The sequence below is a fragment of the Sinohyriopsis cumingii genome, chromosome 3 (genome assembly GCF_028554795.1).
Source record: "Sinohyriopsis cumingii isolate HCF-2022 chromosome 3, ASM2855479v2, whole genome shotgun sequence".
Taxonomy (NCBI): Eukaryota; Metazoa; Mollusca; class Bivalvia; order Unionida; family Unionidae; genus Sinohyriopsis; species Sinohyriopsis cumingii.
Genome location: NC_142963.1, coordinates 51,589,208 through 51,617,009, shown reverse-complemented (window position 1 = coordinate 51,617,009; position 27,802 = coordinate 51,589,208).

The window sequence follows — 27,802 nt, the reverse complement described above, 5'->3', positions numbered from 1 at the left end:
GGTTCAGTCACCAGTATGAACGGTTTCTGAATGGTTCAGTCACCAGTATTTATAGGTTACTGCATTTGTATGGGAAAATAGGAACGAGTTTTCGGAATGAATACTGCACGAACTTGTGAGTGCAGTATATCCTTCCGACAAAACGAGTTCCTATTTTCCCATACAAATGCAGTAACCTTTTTATTATATGCTCATTTTTTTAATTCAACCTAAGGTTAGATTATATAAACAAAATACACTACAAGAAACAAAGTAAATGAATGAATGCCGTATTCCAAACTAAATACACAAGCGCAGATTTGACATTACAAAATGACATCATTATTAATGCGCACATAGCTCCGCCCAGATAAATTTGAACTTAGTCGCGCGGTCGACATAACTTTCGAAAGAAAATGGCGTGTCTAGTTAAAATTGAAATTTGCAGTCATATTGTGAATGAATGCGCATTGCAACGACTTTTCCATTTGATCTGGAGTGAATGTATTTTTGGTATTTTGTTTCGATTCGATGAAAGTTTGTGATTTTGGACTGGATTCATCTGTGCAAATTATACATGAAATTCACCGGATTGAAGTGGCGCGGTTGAAGCGTATTTACGTCTGCAAATGTGTTTCTGTTTCTGTCATTGAATGTTTGAAATCATAACGTGGGAAAATATGAAGTCTTTCAATTGCAATTTTCAAAAGAACGCTATGGAATTTAATGTGTATTTCATTTTGAGTGCAGTAAGGAGGATGCAATTGCACTTATAGAAATTACAGCACACTTTTGAAATGTGTAATTCAGATTGAAAACCTATGACGTGGCTCATGTAATTCCGATTTGCAGAATTAAGAAAAAACATTTTGAGGAAATTCAGGATGTAAAACTGTAAGTATATTTTATTTTGCCATTCTTATCACCACATAAAGAATATACTATATTCCTTGTCAGTTGTATGTTATTTGTAAGGACATGATCGTCCGTCTTTTATATAATGTAGCTAACCTAAATCCGTAACATTGTATCAACGCGGAATGTGCCAAAACAGCTGGTTTTTTTTGTGTGTGTACAGTCTACGAAACATGTTTTAGTTCATTCAGAAACAAATTTAAATAACCACAACGTAAAGAGCCTCTTACGCGAGTGTATATGATTTGTTTACAAATCAAAAGTGCTGGTGTCTGCGTCTTTGCTTGTTTACAATAGAAAGTAGTTCCTTTATTCACGTGAATGCTATATGTGTATTGTCGCGCGCATTCAGTATCGGGGAATACTGAACGATTCCGACAATGTAAAGTTAACGGGGGAAAAAATGAGCATATAATAATTATAGGTTACTGCATTTGTATGGGAAAATAGGAACGAGTTTTCGGAATGAATACTGCACGAACTTGTGAGTGCAGTATATCCTTCCGACAAAACGAGTTCCTATTTTCCCATACAAATGCAGTAAACCTTTTTATTATATGCTCATTTTTTTAATTCAACCTAAGGTTAAATTATATAAACAAAATACACTACAGAAACAACGTAAATGAATGAACACCGTATTCCAAATTAAATACACAAGCGCAGATTTGACATTACAAAATGACATCATTATTAATGCGCACATAGCTCCGCCCAGATAAATTTGAACTTAGTCGCGCGGTCGACATAACTTTCGAAAGAAAATGGCGTGTCTTGTTAAAATTGAAATTTGCAGTCATATTGTGAATGAATGCGCATTGCAACGACTTTTCCATTTGATCTGGAGTGAATGTATTTTTGGTATTTTGTTTCGATTCGATGAAAGTTTGTGATTTTGGACTGGATTCATCTGTGCAAATTATACATGAAATTCACCGGATTGAAGTGGCGCGGTTGAAGCGTATTTACGTCTGCAAATGTGTTTCTGTTTCTGTCATTGAATGTTTGAAATCATAACGTGGGAAAATATGAAGTCTTTCAATTGCAATTTTCAAAAGAACGCTATGGAATTTAATGTGTATTTCATTTTGAGTGCAGTAAGGAGGATGCAATTGCACTTATAGAAATTACAGCACACTTTTGAAATGTGTAATCCAGATTGAAAACCTATGACGTGGCTCATGTAATTCCGATTTGCAGAATTAAGAAAAAATATTTTGAGGAAATTCAGGATGTAAAACTGTAAGTATATTTTATTTTGCCATTCTTATCACCACATAAAGAATACACTATATTCCTTGTCAGTTGTATGTTATTTGTAAGGACATGATCGTCCGTCTTTTATATAATGTAGCTAACCTAAATCCGTAACATTGTATCAACGCGGAATGTGCCAAAACAGCTGGGTTTTTTTGTGTGTGTACAGTCTACGAAACATGTTTTAGTTCATTCAGAAACAAATTTAAATAACCACAACGTAAAGAGCCTCTTACGCGAGTGTATATGATTTGTTTACAAATCAAAGTGCTGGTGTCTGCGTCTTTGCTTGTTTACAATAGAAAGTAGTTCCTTTATTCACGTGAATGCTATATGTGTATTGTCGCGCACATTCAGTATCGGGGAATACTGAACGATTCCGACAATGTAAAGTTAACGGGGGAAAAAATGAGCATATAATAAGAACGGTTTCTGAATGGTTCAGTCACCAGTATGAACGGTTTCTGCAGCTGGATTAAGTCTTACCCTTTAAGCTCCCTGTGACAATTATGGATATGTCCACTAAATCTTTATTGCCTGCCGAATACCGTTCAACGTACGAGACAACCAGGCATTCTTTCAGTTCTCTGTATATAGGTTTGAAGTTTCTTATATACTGATCTCGTCAGAATTAAATCTTTGATATCTGGTTCATTTGCATACAAAACAGTTTGGTCAAAGACCTTCAACAAAAGCATATAAGCCCTGTAAGGAAGGTACAATTACAATTCTTTTAAGATATTTTCCTCACTTCATAAATCTTTGTATTCGCTGTTGCTCTTTTCGTTATATTTAAAAAAGGTTCTTTTTTAAACAATCTTAAAAATGATTACTCACCTATCTGCACTCATATCGGCACACTATACACTTAGAGTGTACTTTTGTTATTTCTACTAACAAATTTGCGCTGCAAATTTTTATCATTTCGAACCGAGAGACAATGGAATCAAAAATGACATTTTTATACGTCATACTTTATTGATTGTTGATGGCAACTCAAACTCAGTCTCAGGCTCAGTTGTCTAATTTTCAAGCCGGAACCCAAGGCTGTTAAAAATAGCCAGTTAATCGAGAAATCAAAGCGATACATAAACTCCTTTGCAGATTAAACCTTGACTCGAGGCACATATAATTTGTATTCAACGTTGTCCTAGCGAATGGTATTTGAGAGAAGCAAACTAATTCACAGAAAGTTTCGAATCGAAACTTTGTACTGTATAGATTTCTTTGATTGCTTTATTTCCGATTGGACGTCAACCAAGGAAAGAAGTTGCTATTACTAATCAGAACTTTCATGGAAGTGCCCGAAATTAGGAGAGCTGTCCACAGGGTTTTAATGATGGCGCGGATAAGATGATCAGAGACCATGTACGTGCCGAGAATAGTAAATCGTTGGTACTCGAGACATTTCTCAGATGCACAGCTTCCAAATGAATGACATTGATCGAATATAAAATGAACAATAATGGACTGAATGAAACATTTTCCTACTTAATATGTAGAAATGTTCCTCTTTGTACTGAAAACAGATTTAATATATCTGGGTGCAAATAGCAACATTCTGGACCCAAAAAGCAGCATTCTGGACCAAATGGATAAATCCAAACTATGACCATACTGGATTAGATTGGCTGCCACTCTGGTATTAATGGGAATGTAACAAAATTTTGAAAACAGGGACATCCGGACTTTAGTGGAAGTTAATGATAAAATTTCCACAGGGGACGGTATGGAATAGAACATGGCTGCTGGTTACAGAGTTCAAGAATCAACACATAGTCTAACTGACCATAACACCCTCCTGCTATACACCACCCCAACTTATGTATGAACACTCACGCATACAAACTACAAACGCATGATGAGTAAGGGTTCGGAGATGCAAAGTTAATGGTAGAGTGATGCAGAGTTAAAGCTATAACAGAAAGTCACTCGCGATCACCATCCAACATATAACGTTTCAACAGCTCCATTAGAGAAAAGGCAAAAGGTATGGGGAAATGATAAGAAATGGGTCACCAGTAAAGGTCTCAAGACCAAGCAAACATAACAAAAGTCTCTTGTCATTTCAACTGATAATTTCAAGCATCAATACAATAGCAAGGTATACTAGTCACTACCGATACATTAAATTTAGTACTCATAAAGACTATAATGTTCCTATGAAGTATTTTCAACGTTTATTTCCTAGTTTTTTCAGATAAAAGTTCCCATATAAGTATTTAGCTAACGACACTGTCACTGTGTTGATATTAACACTGTCGTCTGCTATCTATCGGAAATTTGTTATTTTTAATAGCACTATCGAATTTCCTACTCAGTTGGATGTATCATTTTGAAATCACAAATTTCCATCCATTTTGTAGTGGTTGGGCCATTTAGATATCAAAATAATATACCCGACACAACGACACACTTTGTCGCATTAAACCCACGCGACACACTATTGACATCCGGTTCCAGACTGTGTCTCTCAAAACGACAAACTGCGTCTCAGCCAATAAACGCGACAAAACTTTTAACGTCCTCTTCCAGACTGTGCCTCTAACATATTTATCATTGGACTTTAAAACATAAACCCGGGTCTGGTTCCGAACCTTGAGTGGATGCACAAAATCATTACCACTTCGGTACGTCATATGAACACATTTTGAGCACTATTAACTTATTTTCCTGCGCAACATTATTTTTGGTACTGGGATTGTCTGAGTTAGATATTATGTGAATCGGGACAAATGGAACATTTATGCTGATTTTCTTATGCAATTTACCACTGAAACTATTGTTGCCATATCAACATGCTTTATCAAACATTTGTTTTGCATATTTGCAAATATTATATTTCACCATTCTAAGCACTAAATTTTGTGAGAAAACACACACAAGCCTGGAAGTCATATAATAAACTGTGTTGACTATTTATATTTGTTATATTTTGTGCCTTTACCATCTAAATATGAACTGTTGTGGTGAACACACAATTTCTTGACACTACAATACACTGGAGAGATCTAGTAACTGAAAAAGGCATGAGCTGTCTATTCTATTTTATTAGATCTTGACATTTGACATGTTACAACACGTTCTTACGATTGATTTACAACTGATTTACATGTACTTCCCTTAACAAGCACGCGAATAAATGATGGTAAAAAACTATACTGTTTTGTAATGAACGTTCTAAATTAGGTAGTCGGCGAATATTTATTTATATTGCGTCATTGCTGTCTGCATTTAGAAAAATAATCCCGAATTAATTTCCAGGTAACAAATTTGAATATTAATATGATACTATACTTGTGCTATATTCTTTGCAAAAAAATAATAATAGAGGTCGTGGTTCGACATTTATATCAGTTATATTCGTGCTATGTGCAAGTCATATTTTCAACGAATTTGTACCGACGTCATCTCTGTTGATTGCACCCTAATTAAGCAGTTTTGATCACACTTCAGGTCGGTCATCAATGTAGTCACATGAATAGTGTAAGGATAGAAAACTCATTTTTGCAGAGTTTATTTGTATAACATTTTGTCGTCGTAAATTGTTTCTACTAAAGCTTTTTAATTTGAATTTGATAATTTACAAGTATTTTCAAAGCATGCTTTCGTGACAGATTCACAGAAACGTTTAATTATTTTATGACTTTTAAGGGAGGAAAGAATGATAGCATGTAGTATAATTATTTGAAGCATAAATCATTGGTATCTTCGAAGTACATGACAGTTTAATTTCCGCAAATGCCACGCCTAAACACTTACAGCAAGAAGGTTACTAATTTAGTTCAATCTTGTTTTGTACCGATGGATGATATAATTTTCCCAAACTACAGTTTTGGTAAAGACATCTGCCTATTCTGGTGGATTTTATTTTTGATAAGTGCTAGTACAAAAACAAGATAAGTGTTGAATGTAATACTTTTCATGAATCTGTATGTTACTTAACGGGAAATAGAGTGTGACCATACATTTTTAACATATTTTAATTGATTTAAAATGGAATAGGTTGTAATTATTTCCTTGCCCGCATTGAATCAAACATATCCTGAAGAATACAACGCAGGTTGATTTGTCTTTGGTTACCTATAAGCATTAGTTGGCCACGAGGCACTTCGCACGCTAGCAAATATCAAGGCGTAGTAGGAAAGCTTAAATTATCCATTCATCAGCAAAGTTCATTGTTCCCTCTACCCGCAGCTATTTTTTTTTTGAAGGATGGATATATCAATTTATGTGTTTCTTAATTGTTACCCAGTTTGGTACTATCGCGATAAACCATATCGATCAGATAAGTGATTTGGGGCACCAAATATTTATATTTAGATAAAACATTTAATAGATTTTATATATTTATTACCTTGGTTACTAAAGCTGTTTGTCTTCTTATCCCAAACTAAAGTACCCCTTATCAAAAAACGAGCCTAATGGAGTTTTCAGTGAGAAGAACGTATCAAGGATAACATAACCTCTTCTGCATTGATGTGTCTAATACCTAGAATTATAGCGTTTACCATATTATCATTCTCATAACAGTAGTTATCGATGTCATAGCCATCATACATTTGTCTCGTTTCGTTCCAAATACAACTTTGAGATTGTATCATTATAGTCATTACAGTTATCAATGCCATTTGTCCCATGTGTGTTATCTCTGTCTAATTTTGACCAAAACTAATTTCTAGACATTAAACTATATCACGTTGCTAAGCGACGACAAGCAAAATCACTACTTTTAAAAATGTTTACTCGTCTGCAGGAATCGATATTCTTACAATGAAGCTTCGGCAGTTCCTTCTACGCAACTAAGCAATCGTGTTTTTGTGATATTTAACCATTCGTTTTCAATGTTGAAAACCCAACGTGGAAATTTTCTCTGGATGTTTCCAAAACATATCTGACGATTCTGCATTGTACTGCAACAATAAATAACTCATCTGCTATCTCATCACAATTACTCCGATCGTCTTTTTCTAATTAACGACATTTTGAAGCTTTTTTCTCTGTAATCCAATGTATTGCTGATTTGTTTAGTTTAACTATGATTTATGTATTAAATTTCGTTCACTGCATCCATTCTTTTAGTTGTTTAAGACCTATTTTATTTTCTTCTTTCAAGCTATGCATACTTGGATGGCATTTATTGATCGCTTTTGTACCCAGACTAGGTTTTATGGAGTTCTCCACAGGTCCATTGTAACTTTGAGGTACTCGAATTACCTGTTATGTGTATCCATAAGTTTCGTAATTTCTATTCATAGCTGTGAACTGTATATAATATATTTTGTTATAAAGTGTGTGCGTGACCGGCTCTGTTAAGAATGTAAATTGCATAGGATCGATAAATAAATGTTTATGTATGTGTAGACAATTATTGAAAATAATCTTGATAATAAGGCTTAAAAACAGCGTAGTTTATCTAGCGACTTTTGGGATTTCTGAAATCCATATATGTCTGTATCCGTAAAACTGGTTGCGCGAGGTCACGTGCATATGCTTAGTTCGACTCAAAATCAATAGTGTATGCAGTCAGGTGAGGTCTATTGCGAACTGTAGTCGCATAATACAGTATATATAAGAAGAAAGGAAAGAATCAGATTCATTCCAATTTTTTGGAGTAATTCACACCTATTGTGTTATTGTTGTTAACCTGCAGACGTGTTTTATGTTGTACTCAGATATTATTCGAGAGTAAATAACATGTTTATACTTTTCATTGAAATAAAAAGTGCTCATTATTTGGACTATAATATTATTTTGGAGCTGTTATAAATTATTCGAAGGACTTCTAGACAATGCCATATTGACAACTTCACGTAGAACCAGTACATTTCAGGTAAAAAATTAAGGAAATTTTCATTCATTTAGGACTTTCGTAGACCTTTATAAGGATTAGTTTGTGTTCACTTTATAGTTCCTCTCACATTTTTCCTTTATAATTTTGATAATTAAATTATTTGTTGAGTTTTATAAAACGTGGCAGTTTTGCTTTTTTGTGTTACTTAAGTTTGTGACTATAGTAACATACTTTGAGTGTAAAAATTGTGCATGCGTAGAAGTACAACAAAATGTAGGCGAGAAAGGTAATTTAACATACCATGGCACGTGCCATCTGCAGACGTAACACGATTTTTAATGAGCTTTTTACAAACTTGTGTTTCCACAGTTTCAGGGGCAAATTGCTGATGACATCATTTACATTACATAGAAGATGAAATTTGCATCTAATAAATTTCTAGAAAATCATGAGCTTCCACAGATTTCGCAAAGTTCATGATATTGTCTTTTTTATTACCATAACAAATTTGTTAAGGTTTTGAAGAATTTTGTTATTATTGGATATAATAAGGTTTGTGTCTCTCCTAAAGATGGTTTGCGGTAGTAAAACATTTTAGGAACATATCCTTTTTGTTGAATGTTAGGACAGACGAAAAATAAACTATGGGATTTGTTCCAGATTACCTTTTTATTATAATGATTACATTTTCTTTATTAAGACTTTGTAGTGTCCCAACTCGAAGTCCTGAACTTTATCAATGATAAATACTGATTCCTAATGTACAACTCACATAGCTCATGTACTGGCTCTCTGATTCACTTTTTGCAGGTATATGTGTCATTTTGAAAAATTGGATTACACACACCTTTAAATAGTGTTTATTCACTTTATTTCACGCCTTGTCCATCAAAATTCCATTGAAGTTTATTGTGTAAATTCCTCGAAAATGTTAACGACAAATTCATTGATAACGTACTTCGACATTTGTAAGCACACTCAAGCACTGGGGGGAGGGGGTGTCCGTTTAAGTCGGGTTTTGTCAAGTGTTATGATGTAAGAAGGAACACGCTTGCGATTGGGAATACGTTGTACTACAAACATAACAGACACGCGACAATGCCGTTATTTGTAAACAAAGCCTGGAAAAACACCGGCTGGCACACACGTCCAAAAAAAGGGAAGTCAATTATGTAACTTCATATATATCTTATGTATAGTAGGCCATGTCTTTTATTTCAATCCGCACATAATACATATTTTTCCAATACAAATATGTTCTTTCACACACTTAAAAGATATAAACATGGCTGTCAATTCAGATTTATATTAGTTAAACTTTACATCATGCTAAAATATCATTTAGAAGAAATTTCATATGTACAAGCTAAGTGCAAATCTTTTGGCATGTTACTCCTATATTCCATTCATAGTTGAACAGCCATCCAGGATGACTTCATGCTCACGAGATTGTTCATTGAATCCACCATGAACTAGTAATAGTTCAATCCAATATCAGTTTTATTGACCCAGTATAATGCCAAATTGCCATTGTAAAAATCCATTACGATCGATAGTTTTCGTCTGGAAATGTTATTACAATTAATGCGTAGATCACTTGAAAAATCACCTAGGAATAAACATTGTTATAACTATAGTACGATTAAATTTTAAAAATAAAATTAGTGTGACGTGTACTATAACGAACAATAATAAATTGTTTTCCATTTGTATGCCTTCTTTTAAACAATGGTAAAATTTTCCATTGGTCGATAAGGTTACCGACGATTGTCATTACTGTATATTCATGTCATTGAAAGTTTATATTATCATGCGTTTTTTTCCGACGATTATTAATAAATTCATACTGTAACTGGTCCAAGTTCAGAATATAGTATTTATGTAAGACTACTTTTGCTTATTTTCAGGATGTTTCTTAAACTTAGTAATGCAAATTTTTAATAAGTGTGACACTTTCAAGTCTCCAAACTTCACACTCGTATAATAAAATGGGCAATATAGTATAATCAAAAAGATCCCATTGCCGACCTATTGGACGATTAAAGTATATGATTTTTCCTTAAAGGAGATGCATGGCCTTTCTAGCTTGATCAATGTTTAATTGATTTAAGAAAGCTTCGATTGTCAGAAAAATAGCACTTAAGTATTTAAATTCAGCACAAACGTCTTTCAGATAATTGCCAGTTGTAAACCAATATTTATCACCTTCTCGTGTGCCAAAATTCCAAATATTGTCTTTGTGAAATTGATATTCATTTTCCATTGCTCTGAATATTCATAAAACAAATTTAAATTATGCTGTAATAAATTTTCCTCATTAAGCACATTTACAGCGTCATCATCGCAAAACAGTGAAAAATTCGAATGAAGAACAACATATAGTGATCAGAAGAGTGTAACTACACACGAGTGCACTTATTTTGTAACATTTTTCTAAGTAATTTAGATACATGATAAACACAATTTGTGAAAGATTTTCACCTTGTCTCACACCCTTACTACATTGAAAGAAAGCGGATTGCTGTCCCGCAAAATTGACACAAGATTTGATTATATGATGCATGTTATATATTATTATATATATTTCCCATTGGTATTGTTGTTTAATAATTATATACACAACCCTATCATCCATACATTGTTGAAAGCACTATTAATATCATCGTGTGTTGTCTATCCTTAGTTTGAAAATGGAAAATGAAAGATCTAACCATATTTTCTGAAAAGGTTGTTACGTAATTTGATGTGATTTAAAGATTATAAATACGAACCGTACTGAGAAAAGATATGCTCTACTCTTTGTAAGGTGAATAAGGAATCAGCTAAGAGACAGACAGACAGACAGATTTCGCAAACGCCAGAATGAAAAAGCTTTGAAAAGGTTGTCGCCTGACAAATGCTTAGACGTTACCACATGTCCTTAGAGTAAAACCTTACTATTAATTTGTGCAAAAGGCATCGTTTTGATCGTTTCAAAATAATAAAAGTGGAAATTTAGTGTAGTAATTGCATTAGATTTTGTTGACTTTATGAGCAAACAGTTTACAGTCTCAGAATTACAAACCATTAAACAGATAAAAAGAAAAGATGCCGTCAAATGCCGTGGATATTTCTTATCAGACTGTCATGCCTTGTGTATTTGTTGTTGTTTTTATCCAAAGAATTATTTGAAATTAAAGAACGCAACAATGTTTAAGCTAATTTGACGTCTACTATGCTACATGTTGTTCATGACATGTGATATGATCATATTCATTGTTTTCTTATCTTTACTACGCAAAATCTTCTTTCGTTCTTCAACGAATGCATGTATGACATACCAGTCTATTGGCTATGCATCTGAAGATGATTACAAAATGCCCGTACGTTTATCTTACGTCGTCAGAAATACAATACCTGGCTAAATTGCCTAATTAACTCACATATTGATGTCCTTTGAAGTAGAATTCATTTCAGCTATTCACTTGTAAAGAATTCCATTGCTTTAAAACCAAGTCACGCATACTTTGTTAGAGAGAGACCATAAATAATCGTCTAACATTTGCATAGCCATAATCCTTTCGGATATTTGCGAAATGAAAATGGCACAAAGTTAATGGTGATTGAATATATATCAGTGAATTTAAAGAACCTGGAAGAACAGAAGTATGGTAGAATGGCTGATAACAAATATGTAATAAACAGAAACAATTGACTTTGAAGGACATTGTTGTCATGCAAGTGTTTCTAGAACACTGACACGCTGGTAACAAGACTACTGATAAATGTCACTGGTTCCGTTTATGGTCACATTTGTCTGGAGAAAGAAAGATTTTTATTTAGATTTATGCCAATTATGAAACAATTACTTGACCAGAAAGACTTGGAAATGTTTCGAACATCATTAAATAAACTATATCAATCACATTTTTGTGTAGCATCATCTCGAATAGGGAGGGATAAGAGAATAAATCCAAAACATTATATCTAATGGACCTGTCCGAATGGAAGATACTATTTGCCAAATAATTATTATATGGAGGATTTCAAATGGGTAATGATTAATTGTTGAACGTATGAAACGAGTTGAATAATATCCAGCTTTTGCGCTTAATAACATCGCGACAACATCCATTAAAGCTGACATTCGATGATTTACAATCCTTATTTTGTGGAATATATCATTGTGATTTTGATTGATATTTGCGCCACTAAATGCTTTTCTTTGGTCAAGCACCTTTTCGCTCAGAGACTGTGACATTATACAGTTGCAAAAATTCTTATCACTCAGTTAAAATTGTGAGTTTTGTCATTGTATTCATATTTCGACGTCAGCTCTTTAACCAAACTGAATGGATGCAGCATTTAGAATAGACTGGACAGACTGGACATTCTAATAAAGTTAATGAATCACGGAGTATAACAACATTGTATTACATACAAATTTGAATTTTCGACTAAATTGAAATCGAAGGCAAAAGCAGGGTCGATCTGGCCAGGATGTCTTTGTTCGAGACAAAGAATCGCACCAACGAAGGAAAGAATAAGCAATGAAATGATGATAAAATTTCACTCAGATAAAACACCATTTGAAGGCAATTGGCTTACCTAGCTAAATCAACCACACGTTCTTATAATAAGACAATATTTAAATTTACGAAATTGCGGAAATGAACTTGTTTTGGATGGCACTGAGGAGGACGGGTGCAAAGTAGAACAATATGACAATTCAATTCAATTATAATTCTGGTGGTATATTCGTCTATACCTTTTCCCGCAAGTGTTGTGTACATCCCTAATACCATACTCCGACTTTGCTATATCATTTACGTTATCCTCCCCAAGCCTCGGTGGTTCATTGTTTATCAGGCTAGACTCTCGACGAGTAAGGTTTGGGTTCGAATCCTGCCCAAACCATACCAAGCCGTATATAGTGGTGTTTTTGGCAAGTTACTTTACTCCTATTGCCTCTGCATTATAAAACCTTTCATATGTTGATGTCCCTTTTAACGTCTGACAATATAGTTTTCTTTCTCACAATTGCAGCTATAAACTCACAATTGTATATGCGATAATTAACAATAAAATTCAAATTGTCGTATAAAACTTAAAAATATAGTACAAAGGTTTAATACAGCCATAAACCTTATAATACGTCTAATGAAATCTTACAAGTGTCATGGTTATTTTGGGTTTTCTATAATAAATATAAGGACGATTGATTTCCTGAAAGATAAAGGTTTATTCAGGCCTAACGTAGTCGTGCCAATGCAAAAATCCTTCGGTTCCCATTCTTGTATTGTCTGTTGTTCGTCTGAGCCTAACGCATCTATAAACTAGCATGACACTTTACAGCCAGCACTTGATGATTGATCAAAGCACGGTTTATGTGTAAGCTAACGTGATGCAACATTGATATTTTCTCCTTCCGGTTCAATATTTTTCCTAATATGTGTATATGCAAAGTGACTCGTGTCAGTGTTCTCATTAAGATATTAAAATAATCGATATATGTAGAGGGAATGGAGTTGCAAATTAAAAATGATGCTGCAAGAAATATGAGAGATTGTTATAATGTTTGAACATACAAAACTGAGTGATCATTTCTGTCCGGAGTATATAATCTTTCCCGCTTTTTAAGACATATACAGCTGCATCTGTATATACCTCTGAAAAGATACACTTCAGAGCAAATATTACAAATAAATACCTGTTTAATTAGCTAATAACGACAGATGTGTCACTGTTCTGAACAAAACATCATTTATTATATGTAAGATCAGGTTTTGAACAAATATTATGGCTGCCTGAACTGCAGAAACTGGTAAGTAAACAAATGGGGAATTAAATTTACATATTGACACCACCGTCACATAAAACATCTTCAGATATTTATTAAGAGATTGAGGCGTTGCATTAATTTCACGATAGCCTAACGGATCAAGAAAAAGGTCGATAAACAATTCAGAATAAATAAGAACATGAATAATAAATGGTATAAGGTGCGAATAATTTCATATAGACTGATAGATTGACAGATAAGAGGGTTGGGAAAATAGACCGAGGCAAGACAGAAGAAAATGAACCGTGTACACTAAAAGCATGATATAGGTGATGAATTTCACTCTAAATAAAGCTGTACATTAATGAATCTATTTTATTGCAATAATCCTAATGCAATAATGTTTGTTAAACCTCTATTCATAAACTCCTCAATATTAACAAATCATGATGTAATTTTCTGCAGCAGATAAATTGCTTCGCAGACTATATGTGCACGCTCTCTCTCTCTCTCTCTCTCTCTCTCTCTCTCTCTCTCTCTCTTACACACACACACACTCATGTATGTATGTATGTATGTATGTATGTATGTATATATGTATGTATGTATGTGTGTGTGTATGTATGCATGCATGTATGTATATATGTATGTGTGTGTGTATGTATGCATGCATGCATGCATGTATGTATATATGTATGTATGTATGTATGTATGTGTGTGTGTGCGTGTGCGCGTGTGCGTGCGTGCGTGTGTGTGCGTGCGCGTGAGTGTGTGTGTGTATGTGTGGACATATATATGCATTGATGTTCGCTAGTGCGTATGTATGTGATTATATTCACACAACTGTTTGGTTTTTTATAATGTAGTCTTTGTATTGTTTTTTTATCATACGATAATAATGCACACCCGGTTTTATCATATATCAGTATTGTGCCATAAAGCGCTTCTATGTTACTATACACATACTGCCACCAGTATATTTCTTTCCGGTTTTATATACCACGGTATCTTTTCACTGCACCTGTACTTCGGTTGTGTTGGAATGGAAGGAAATTCCTGTTTAATCGTGTTACTGATGTAATTATATTAACAGCATGTTTTACGTTGTCATGATAAATAATTAAAAACAAAATAAATTACTGCTATTTCTTTCTTTTACAAAACAGTTTTAGTTTTTGCAATTAATGTTGAATATTACAAATATAATTGTATTTTGTATCCTTGAATAACATGGTTGGCACGTGACACGCATGCCAGTGTGACTACGCTAGCAACAGTACAGAACACCTTTCCGACTGATATGGGTAATCATGTTTCTATGAAATATGAGATATTAACAGGTGTGCATGGGATATTAACCGGTTTGCAAACTTAAGGTTATGCAAGGCTTTAAATGCTGGTACAGAATTCGAAAAGACAAAAATTTAGGTTTCTGAGATGTTTCAGTGTAATTTAAAGATTTAAATGTAATTTGTCAGATAACGAAGAAGGCTTTATCCGATAACTGCCTTGAGACGGTGCCCTGGAGTTTTGCAAAGGCAGCTGCAAACTTGTTTCCATTTTTTGAACCATCTCAGTACAGGACGTATACCCATGATATTAGATTCTAGTTAACTGAATTTAAACTGAAAATGGAGCAGCTTGGTTGAGGGCATTTTGAACTGGATAGATATGTCTGTTTCTGGATAGGGCTAAACATGTATGTCAGTCTTAGCTGACCGTGTATATGCTATGTTCATGTTTGTGTGCGTTTGTGTGTGTTTGAGATGGGGATCAGTGGGGGTGGGTAGTATTTAAAGTTGTCTGGTGAATAAACAAAAAAGAAAATATTGTAGTTTAAAGTTAATGTTGGTATGTAAGAGAAGTAAAATATACCATTGGTCTATATCATGCAGGTACGGTTCTATTCAATTTTTATACCATACAGGTAAGGTTCTACTCAATGCTTCATTTCATACAGGTAAGGTTCGAGTCAATGTTTCGATATCACGCAGGTAGGGTTCGATTAATTGGCTTAACTTTGCAAGGCCTGTTTCAAGTTGCTACCATATGATATTTGTTTCACCGAATGCGATGTTTTCAGGAAAAGAAAATATACTTTTTATACCATGAGCAGACTCGTGCATTATTGAAGCTGTCTGACTTTGTAATTGACAGTTTATACCATGATAAACACAGATCCCAACCCCATCCCCACACACATAGTTCAATAGAAAAATGTAACTCTCAGTTACTTCGTAGATGACCAATCAAAACTCCAATTAGATTACTTAAAGTTTCCATATCGTCCTACTCAACTGTTTCCATATGAGCTAGAACTATAGCTTGTGCATGTTCCATTGCCACTGCGTCTAATATTTTCAGAATACACTTTTAGCGATCCTTTTTATTTACATTTCAGCTACACTTCGTACTTACATTTCAGCTACCTTTCTTTATGATATCATTGCAGAAGGGTAAATATAACACTGGGTAAAAATGAAACATGACTAACAGAGAGACAACAATGTAACAATAAGAACTTTAAGCTAAAAGCTATGGAATGCAAGTCCGAAATTTCCTTTTGAACTGATGCGGACACCTCAGAGTTATTTCCGTACAAAATAATAAAGAATTATAGCGTTGATGACTCATACCAATGATACAAAATGCTATACGTCACAAGCTTAATTCAACAGAGTCTACATTAGCTTGTCTAAATGTTTCGGTTTGTCTCATTTGTCAATCATCTTAGTTTCTCATAGGCTAGTAGTATATGGGGGCACTTTACGGACAATGGGAATTAGCATTAAAAACACCCCTGGGTCAGTTTACGGACAATGGAAATTTAACATGGCAAAAAATCGTGGGTCACTTTACGGACAAGGGGAATTTAACATGGCGATAAATCGTGGGTCACTCTACGGACAAGGGGAATTTAACATGGGATTTCTTTTTTAAAAAATTTTTTTTAAAAAAAGGGGTAGGCAATTTAAAGACTATCTCTTTTCGAGAAATATGGCTGGCCCTGAAAAGGGCCTTTGGTTTATGTTAATATGCCCTTAACATAAAGGGCATTTGCGACATCTTCTTGTCCTCAAACTTCGTCTTACAGCAGGGCCATACATCAGAGTCCTCTTGAGGCAACCTTGTCTCTCTATATAGACTCTTCTTATCCACAGACTGCTGTTGGTCCTGTAGACAACGGTCCACTTGGATCGGACATACATGAGCATGTCCGTCCTGAACATCATTGTTGACACAAGGGTTGAAGATTCAACGTCGGTCCACATGTTGAGGCTCCGAGAATAGGTGAATCAATGCAGTGAACTGCGCTTATTTATAGGGACAGAAAGGATTGAAACGGATTGAGTTCATTCACCAATCCGAACACGCGTTACAGAATTCAGTCAGCCCGCATCCAATCCGAAGAGAGCAGTCTGTGACGTCACGTAGTCTATATAGATTCGCTAGCGCTTGTGTGCAGTCAATCTATGCGACAGTGATTCAACATGACGGAAACTCAGAAAACGATCCAATGGGGTGCACCAGCAGGGGAGACCGCCCAAGGGAACCCGGACTTACTTTCAGAAGAGGTGAATTGGGATTTTGTGGATTTTCTCTCCTCGCAAGAATTTGTTCCGGAACCTTCGTTACCTTCTTCATTACCGCAAGTGGAGAATTTTAGACAGAGACAGAAAGAAGAATTGGAGAAATTTATACAACGACAAAAGGAAGCGGAACAGGCTTTTCTCCTACAGCAACAGCAACAAGAAGAAGAGGTAAGAAAAAAACAACAGCAAGAAGAAGTAGCAGCAAAGAAACAAGAGGGTGAAAATCAAACGGTCACGGTACTGTTGGACATTTTAGAGGAGTTAAGAAGTCTGAAACAAATGTATCAGACTTCTTTATCACGACCGAAGAGAATACGACCTTCCCGAGCCAAACATGTCAACCCTGTGACTAAGCCTACCGTACCACCCTTAGTGATTTCAACCCAATCATTATCATCATTACGCAGTCCAGAAGTAGGCCTTGGCCGTGGCAAAGGCTTAAGGCAGTTAAAATTTATTGCTTAAACTCACCCCTGCACCATAAAGAAAAAAAGGCCCTTTTCAGGGCCACCCACATTTCTCGAAAAGAAATACAATTTCAATTTGCCAATAACTCAAAAAAAAACTCACCCATTTTACCCTTATAGTACGTGTCTGTGTATGAGTGCGTGAGTGTAGCTTCTTATTTTAAAATCAAAACTCAAAGACTCTTACCTTATATCATTCATTTATTCTTTTCTCCATTTTTTACAATCCAATTTTACAATTCACAACTCAACACTTTAATAAAAAGTTCATTGATTTCTTCTTTTCTCCTTGTTTAGTCTCTCTGTTTTTTGAATTTCTTCACCGTCACACTCTTTTCCTCTTCTTCTTCCTCCTCGCTTTCTTCCCTTCTTCTTTTTTTCTCCTGTTTCTTTTTCTTCACCTGTCTTCTTTCTTCCTCAGAAGAATCCCTCTCTTCTTCTGAAGAATTCCTCTTTTCTTCTGACTCCTCTTGTTTCTTTTTTGGGCAATCTGGAGACCAATGTCCTTTTTCTTTACAATAATAACAGGTATCTTGACTTTTGTCTTTTTTATCCCCTGTTTTTTTTCTTTTTTGACGGTCTGGACACTCTGAAGACCAATGCCCTTTCTTCTGACAGATATAGCAAGTATCTTGACTTTTATCTCTAAAGGAAGGAGAGTAGTCCGTAGGCTGGTCTGAAGAGAATTTTCTAATGACCCCTCGCAAAGCTCTGACGAAACGTTCCATCTGGTTAGTCTCTTCCATCGTTGTGCTCGGCTTGAGAGTGAAATGAATAGTGAAAGGACAAGACACACACCCTTTTATATACGCTGGTCTGCTATGACTATAAAATTGTTTATGGTGTTTGAACTTGAGTCATTTGACTTTTTGCTTTCAAGATGAAACGATCCCATTCATTCGAGAAGAAAGAAGAAGAAAGTAAGAGGCAGAAACGTGATCTATCGCCTCGTACCAGGGCTGAAATCTTGGCACAAATTCATGCCAGTGATTTTGAAGAGGACATGAGTGAACCAGAATCCCAACCCTCTAAACCAAGTTCACCACCATTAGTCAACCCTGAAAAGTACTATTCCATTCGAGAGACGGAAAAGCGCTCCTCTAGAAAATTTAGAACTACGGCTTACAAATACACGGTGAAGTTTAAAGATTTCAAGGCTGAAGTGCCGTTAGAGAAAGCAGAAGTGTTCATCACCGAGGTGTGGGATTCTTTGCTCACTGCACTCAAGCGACAATGTCAACCCAAAGAAGACGATCGCTTGAGACTTTCCATACAACACGACGGTTTGAAATCCCCTGTTTGGATCGAGTTTAGCACCCCTGCAGAATTGACTGCTTCCAAAGTCATGGACAAGATTCAACACGTACAACAATCTAATGATCAGTTTGACATCACCGATGGTAAAGCCACACTGGACATGACCCACGTCTCTCCTCCTCAAGGGACAGGACGCAAAAAGATGTTATTGGTGGACGACCTTCGCAACACCAAAAAGAGTCTCGTCCGAATTAACAACCCTCATGACCAGATGTGTTTAGCCCGTGCCATCGTGGTGGGACGAACCTATGCCAACAAGAACGACACGGTAGAATGGAAAAGAACCTGGGACACTATTCAACGTTCCGACCGAGCCAAACAACGAAACGAAGCAGAACTCCTGTTACAACAAGCCGGACTGTCCAAAGACACACCCTGTGGCATTCCTGAGATGCAAAAATTGCAAGATGCCCTAGCTCCACGCTACACCTTGAAAGTGCACCCTCAAGAAGTGCGCGGACCTCTGTTGTTTCGAGGCCAAGATTTTAAGGACGGAAAATACATTCACCTTTATCATCACGATGACCATTTCGATACCATTACCAGTATCACTGGATTCCTGGGATATGCTTATTATTGTGAGAAATGTGACTATGGTTATAATAATCGAGAGCAACACAAACATTGTGGATGGAAATGCTCAGGATGTTTGGCCTCTCCACCCTGTCTGAGCGAAGAACCAGTGCCTTGTTCCACTTGTCTGCGCACGTTTGTCAGCCCTACCTGTTACCAACAACATTTGAAGACGCAAGGTTCACAGAAGAAATGCGCTTGTCAACTCCTGATATTGTGCCCCGCGTGTGGACAAGGCATACGTACCAATAGTGTCAAGGCACACGTATGTTCAGGAAAGAAAAAATGTCACATTTGTCACCACATCGTGGACTTGGAACACGAATGTTACGTGCAAAAATACCAACCCCCACCAGAGAAAGAGGACGGTCACAAGAAGAAAGGCAATTTCATCTTTTTCGATTTCGAATGCATGCAAGAGACCGGCATTCACATCCCTAATTTCTGCGTGGCTCATCGAGCGTGCGAGAAGTGCATTCAAGAACCTATCTTCAGTCATTGCCCTCACTGCAGCAAGATTCCCGGAGGGCGTGAAAAAATCTTTCGGGGACCAAACACGTTAGCCGATTTTGCCCAATGGGTTTTAGACCCCATCGACAAGACGTGGAGCCAAGAGGACATCGAACGTTACGGAGATTGTCATCGCCATGCCACGGTGATGGCTCACAATTTCTCCGGATACGATGGACAGTTTCTTCTCAGATACTATACGGAACAAGGCACCGAGCGTCCTAAAGTGACTTCGAACGGAGCCAAAATCATTTTCATGCAAGTGGGACAAGTACAGTTTAAAGATTCGATGAGCTATTTGGCCATGCCTTTGAGTCGAATGCCTAAAACGTTTGGAATGACAGAAATGGCTAAAGGGTACTTTCCACACTTTTTTAATACGGAAGCCAATCAACATGCCGTTCTACCCCATTTACCAGAGGCTCACCATTACGACCCCGACAACATGCGTACCGAACAACGAGAAGCTTTCTACGCTTGGTACCAGATTCACGCCTCGGACCCTTTCGACTTTCAGGAAGAAATGCTAAAGTATTGTCGTTCCGACGTGGACATTTTACGGCGTTGCTGTGGAAAATTTCGAGAACTGTTCATGGAACACGGAGGGGTCGATCCTTTGAAAGAAGCTTGCACCATTGCCAAAGCGTGTTCCTTAGTGTACCGCCAACGATTCATGCCTGAAAACACCGTGGCTGTCATCAGCCCTCAAACGACCCACTTTGTCAAACGTCAATACTCGGTCAAAGCCTTACGCTGGTTACATTACTTGTGCGACAAGGAAGACAAGTGGATTCAACATGCCCGCAACGGAGGGGGCGAAAAGACCATCGGAACGTATTCGGTCGATGGCTGGGACTTAGAAAACCCCAAGATCGTGTACGAGTTTAACGGTTGCTTATTTCACGGATGTCCCGTCTGTTACCCTGACCGTGGCACTAAAAATCAGTTTTTGCAACGAACCATGGAAGACTTGTACCAGGACACTTGTCAGCGGCGCCTAAAGTTAGAACAGGAAGGATACCAAGTGGTGGAAATGTGGGAACACGAGTACGATCACCGTATGAAAACCGATCTCGAGTTTAAACGCCTCGTGGAAAGTTACCAGTTCATGGACCCGCTGAACCCGAGGGATAGTTTGTACGGAGGAAGGACCAATGCCACCTGTTTGCTGTACCAAGCCGACGAAGAGAAAGGAGAAGAAATCAAATACTTGGACGTGTGTTCGATGTATCCCTACGTGTGCAAATATTGTCGCTTTCCTGTAGGGCACCCGCAATTGTTCACGGAACACATCGACCTGAAAAACATTCGACAATACGAAGGCTTGATCAAGTGTAAAGTTTTGCCTCCCACGAACCTATACCATCCCGTCTTACCTCACCATTGTCAAGGCAAACTGATGTTTCCCTTGTGCCGTACTTGTGCCGAAACGTGCAACCAAGACCAACCTTGTCAGCACAGCCAGGAAGAACGTGCCTTGACGGGAACCTGGGTCAGCGTAGAATTGTTCAAAGCTCTGGACATGGGATACCAACTGTTAGAAGTGTACGAAATTTGCCACTTTCCCAAGACACAACAATACCACAAGGGTGACCCTACTCAGAAAGGCATTTTCGCAGACTACGTGGATGCCTTTTTGAAACTGAAGCAAGAAGCCAGCGGCTATCCGTCCTGGTGTCACACTCCCGAAGACCAAATAAAATTCAAAGAGAAATACTACGAACAAGAAGGCATCACTTTAGACCACATCGAAAAAAACGAAGGCAGGCGATCGTTTGCCAAAGTGATGTTAAATTGCTTGTGGGGTAAAATGGCACAACGACCGTGTTTACCCAAGACGGAATATTTGACAGAACCTTCCTGCTACTTCCAGATGATTCACGACAAAACCAAATACATGAAACACGTGGACGTCGTTCGAGAGGATTTGATCTTGGTCAATTACGAAGAAGATCTGAACTTTGTACAAGACGACCCTTTTGGAAATGCCATCATTGCGGCTTACGTGACAGCCCATGCTCGCTTAAAATTGTACGAAGCTTTAGAACTGTTAGAAGAACGCGTCCTGTACTTTGACACGGACAGTTGCATTTACATCCATCACCCGATTCAACATCACCCTAACATCGAAGGAGACCGTTTAGGAGCCTGGACAGACGAGCATCCCGACGACAAGATTCTAAGTTTCGTCAGTGGCGGTCCCAAAAATTACGGCTACGAATACCGGGACAAACAAGGAGAAGTGCACACGACGTGCAAAGTGAAAGGACTGACTCTGAATTATCGTACCAGTCGAGTGGTCAACTTTGGGGTATTGAAAGAAGCCTTGCAATCGGGAGAGGATGGAAACTTTAAAGTGACCACCTATCAACCGAACAAGATTGTACGTTTACCCACTCACCACATCGTCAGTCGACCCTTGGAAAAAGTCTATCAAATCGTGTACCAGAAGCGAGTTCGACTTCCCAATCATTTCACCTTACCGTACGGTCACGTTGGTATTGGTCTGTATATAAAAAGGAACCCTAGGCCAGATCGATAGTTCATCGTGACTACCAAGACCGAGCGAACAAGATGAATACTTTGAAAGAGGCATCGTTCCAGTTTGGGGATTGTAAAAAAGTTGTATCTTCCTCTAGTGTGACTAATATTGGATGGATAAGACCCATGCATTGCGACGGAAAATGTCCGGAAGGAAACTGCGATTGTCCATGTGGTTACCATTGTAATTGCGTAACGGAGTTTGCAGACGAGTGCGATTGTGAGCCTTGCGATGGATACGATGCTGTACCTTGTGACCTGAGCGATGCCGTAAAGCATCATGGGAACTTTGTTCTCACTGCCCCTATCATGGAAAGTGATGCTGTGCGTGTCAAACCTGAGGGATGCGAAAGCGATGCCGCTCGTCCTCTTAGACATTTTACCGGGTTTAAAGGGGAATGTCGACCTTCACGTTTGCCTCCCTACGGATGTCATCCAGCCCTGAGCAAACTCCTACCCATGTCACTCAACCCTCATCGAAACGAACCTGTGAAAGACGAATATTCGTTTCCTGTGCGTTTGTCGGAATACTGCGACTTTGAAAATCGTCTTCAATCGTTCAAAGGAAAATGGCCTAAGTATCTGGGAGGACCGACCCCCGAAGAATTAGCCAGAGCCGGATTTTTCTACTTGGGCGAAGGAGATAAAGTCAGGTGCTTCAGTTGCGATGTGACACTTCACCACTGGGAACCGCAAGATTCGGCCTACGTAGAACATGCTCGATGGTCACCGAATTGTCATTACTTACCCTTAGTGGGACCGAGACATTGAAGTAACTTCTTACCATAATAATCTGTTCATGGATACTTTACAAGAGAACATTTGTGCTTTGCCTGTGGAGTTGAGAGAACGCATTTATCGAGAACTGGTCAAAATACAAGTGAAACGTAAAGAACAATTGCATCCGTTACGTCACCGGTGTTTGAACCACTGGTACCTGAAAGCTATACAAGGATTGATTCAATTGAAAGTTTTCCATCGGACAGACATTGATCAACGATCCTCTAGTTTTAAAAAGGATTGGTTTGGTATGGACGATTGCAGTTACATCATTGTAAACGTACTGCATCGAATTCCAGAGGAAGAGTTAACGAATTACCAACATCTTGAACACAATGTCAACTTAGTGAAAGAGGAAACTTCTGAACGAATTGTAATGTGTAGATTAGTGACTCAACGATTTAAATTCGACACTGAAGTGAAACCATGTTTGTGCAAAGAGTACATTTCTTGTGTCAGACCAAAGAGGATTTAGTATGACCTATTCATGGATACTTTGCTAGAGAACATTCGTGCTTTGCCTGTGGAGTTGAGAGAACGCATTTACCGAGAGCTGGTCAAAATACAAGTCAAACGTAAAGAACAATTGCATCCGTTACGTCACCAGATCTTTAACCACTGGTACCTGAATGGTATAAGAGAACTGATTCGTCAGAAATTGTTTCAGTGGTCAGACCTTGTTCAACACTTTGAGTTAGTGAATGATCGAAATGTTCATTATTTTGGTTACTTCGAGATTCACCTACAGCAATACATTGAGGAAGACAAGTTAAAGGATTATCAACATATTTTACGTGGAATCTACTTAGAGGAAGAGGAAACTTCTAAACGAACTCTGAAGTTTCGGTTACAGTATGCAAGATTTAGATTCCCTACTGGAGAACGAAGATCTCTGGCTAGAAAGTACGTGTATTGTTTCCGAAACAAAGAGACTATAAAAACAGGCTGCCATGCCACGACTTATGTCACATGTCATCCAACAGATTCCGTGGAAGGAATTCAATGACCATATTCAAACCGTGGATCATTACCATCGATTATTACAAGAACTGTATCCATTCAATTTGGGACGACAAGTGGTGTGTGTCTTAGTGACTTGTTTTCTAGGATTTCGTTTACCAGCCGATTCTTTGTGGACTCTTTACGATCAGTACTTACCACCTCCATGGCCTTAAATGGTCACGAAAAACTCCTTTTGCTCAAAGCCTTGCGGTTTCATCTGGATACTTCTCGACCTCAACAGGAAAAAAAGATTCGTCAACTTTTAGCTACCCAAGACGTGTATGACGATGTGTGTGTAGCTTGTGACTTACACCCTCATTGGACAGATGTTCGTGACTGGAAAAAGGGGGGTTTTGAGGCTTGGACCCAAGAAGTGGCCCAGTATGCACAAGAGTTGTTCAAGGAAAAAAGTTACTTTTCAACCTGTGTTAGTGACGGTGCCAGAAGAACCCGTCACCGAGAACAACCACTCGCTTCAGGACAGGACTGTCGTGGACATTCCTGAAAGGTCATTCCGGGAGGACACTTGTGTGACAATACCTCATGTAGAGACTGTAAGAACATTACACACTGTCCCTAGGACATCTTGGTTACCCAAAACATGTTGTACAGACACTTGTTTATATTCCACTTTGATCGCTTTGCTGTGTTTTATATTCCTGTACATCACTATTTGGGTTGTATGTATTTTTGTCTTTCGTGTTCATATTTGAAACATTCAATAAACGTGTTCTGAAAAAAGTATATAAACTCTTGTCTTGTTTGTTTTTCGTGTCACAAGTGACATTTCTCACACCATGGCTACCTCTGCTGTCTCTGCTCCCTCTTCCTCTACTGTCAAAGTCATCGACGAACACTTAGATCGTGCCAGTTGGGAGGCTTTGTATCTTCGCCATCCCTTTAACATGCTCATTGCTGGACCTAGCGGTTCTGGCAAAACCGAATTCGTCAAACGTTTGATCGAACATAAACATCATTTGATCGATTGGCCCCCTCAACGGATCGTGTGGTGTTACAAAGAGTGGCAATCGGCGTACAGCCTCTTGCGAGAAAGTCAAGGCGATTCCATCGTGTTTGTGGAAGGCATTCCTAAAGAAGACGACAGCATCGTCTCTGACTCCCGTCAAACCCATTTGGTCATTTTCGACGACATGTTAGGAGAAGACGAAGAAGAAATTAAATTGTGGTTCACGCGCAAAGGGCATCACCGTAATGCCAGTGTCATTTACATCACCCAAAATTTGTTTCAACAAAGTAAAGCCCATCGCACCATCAGTCTCAATGCGCATTACGTGGTCTTGTTTAAAAGCCCTCGAGATAAATCGCAAGTGCAAGTCTTAGCCAAACAGTTAGGAACGCCTTGGCTGACTCAGGCGTACGACGATGCCACTCAAACACCACACGCCTATTTACTCGTCGATTTGAAACCTACGACCCCCGAGGATTTGCGATTTCGTACCCACTTGTTTCACCACTGGTGCCAAGACGGAGGGCCTGTCCTGTACACGTCTCCGTCCTCGACTTCATTTCACTCCCCATGAAAAAAATCTATAAAAACCTCAGACCCTTTTTCGTCTGTCTCACACAGTGTGAACATGACGTCCCTTCAGTCGCATCTTCCCGTCAAATTGATTCGTGCCTTGTATGGCATCAGTCAAGAAAAAGATCCACAAACACGAGCCCGTGTCTTAGAAGCTAGTCTCAAAGAAGTCTTACGATGGTTCACGGTGACGGCACGTCAATTACTCCAAGGAATCATTCAGACTCCTCATCAAACCCAACGCTTTTTCGATCGAAACAAAGTCGCTTTGGTCCAACTGGCCGATCCCCGCATCGACACTCAAACCAAAAAACAAATCATTTTGAAACCTGGAGGGAGCGGTACTCTAGGAGGGGTCATCATTCACTCACTCTTAAGATGGGATCCTAATGCCCCCAAAGTTATCCCCAAGACAAAAGTTCAACGAAGCCCCAAGAAGAAAAAGAAAAAGACCAAGTCCCCAAGAAGAATAACTTCTCCAGTGGCAGGACCCTCCTCTGACCAGACACCACCACCCCGGAAAAAGAAAAGAAGTCCCCAGAAAAAGAAACAGAGAAAAAGTCCCCAGAAAAAGAAAAGTCCACAGAAGAAGAAAACTAGTCGCAAGAGAGGCACTTCGGCCAGGACGCAACCTTACACTCGCAAACCACGACCTGCCACGGCAGTGACTGCGTCTCCGGCATCCTCACGTTCATCCACTTCTCCGTTGATGACACCCAGAACTGAAGAGTACTTGGAGACGTTGATCACACCAAGAACATCTCCGTTGATGACCCCCAAAAGAACTTCCCCAGTGGCAGGACCCTCCCATTTAGCGGCAGTGGCTGCTGCTCACAAATTACCTTCTCCCAACATCAAAGTCCATGAAAGATCGGGCATGTTACAAAGTTTACTGGATTTGTCCAAGCAAGAACTGACTCGATTTAGTCCGTTACGTACCCCTGCACGACGTGTCATGCCTGTCCTCAAACTAATACGCCGTAAAGACAATCAGTGGCGACGCGTTCCAGTATAAAAAAGGCCTGTGACCAAGTAGGGTATCAGTGTTCTTTTGGTGCTCCTAAAGACTCAAAGATGTCACCCTCCAGAAAACCCCAAGGAAAGAAAAGGAAAGGACTGCCACCACGTTTAGCCAAACATGGGGACCTGTTATCTGTCCTGTCCAAAGCTTCTCCACCCCTACGAAAAAAACTCATTCAAACGGCCTCCAAAGAGGTCATCGATACCGTGTGCGAATGTTGTTTGAACGTTTTGAAAGGCACGATCCCTTTGTCCAAACACCAGAAACAATGCTTAGGCAAACATCGTCACGTTCTTCGCCAAATGGTTCAAAAGAAAATTCCCATTCGTCAAAAAAAGAAGATGTTGGTTCAACGTGGAGGCATTTTGCCTCTCTTGTTAGGCCCCATACTGAAAGGAGTCTTGGGAACCATGTTGGGAGGACTGATGGGAGCAAGATAAAAAGGCCTTCGAAAGTCCCAAGATCTCAGAATCGACCCCTGACAACCCCATGGAAGGACGAAAACTAGCTTTAGTGCCTTACAAACGATGGATGGAATACCATCGGTGGCAAGAACAACGCACCCCGCATTTACCTCCCAATCCCAATTTGAGCGAGATCTCCCAGTTACAACACGAATTGCAGTCCTTGATGGATCGCCAAGATTTGTCCGAAACAGAAAAATCGCAAAAGTACGGTCAACTCTTGCAACGACTGCAACTCTTTCACCAGAAAGCTTTAGACGAAACAGCTTTACCCACTCTAAAAGATTT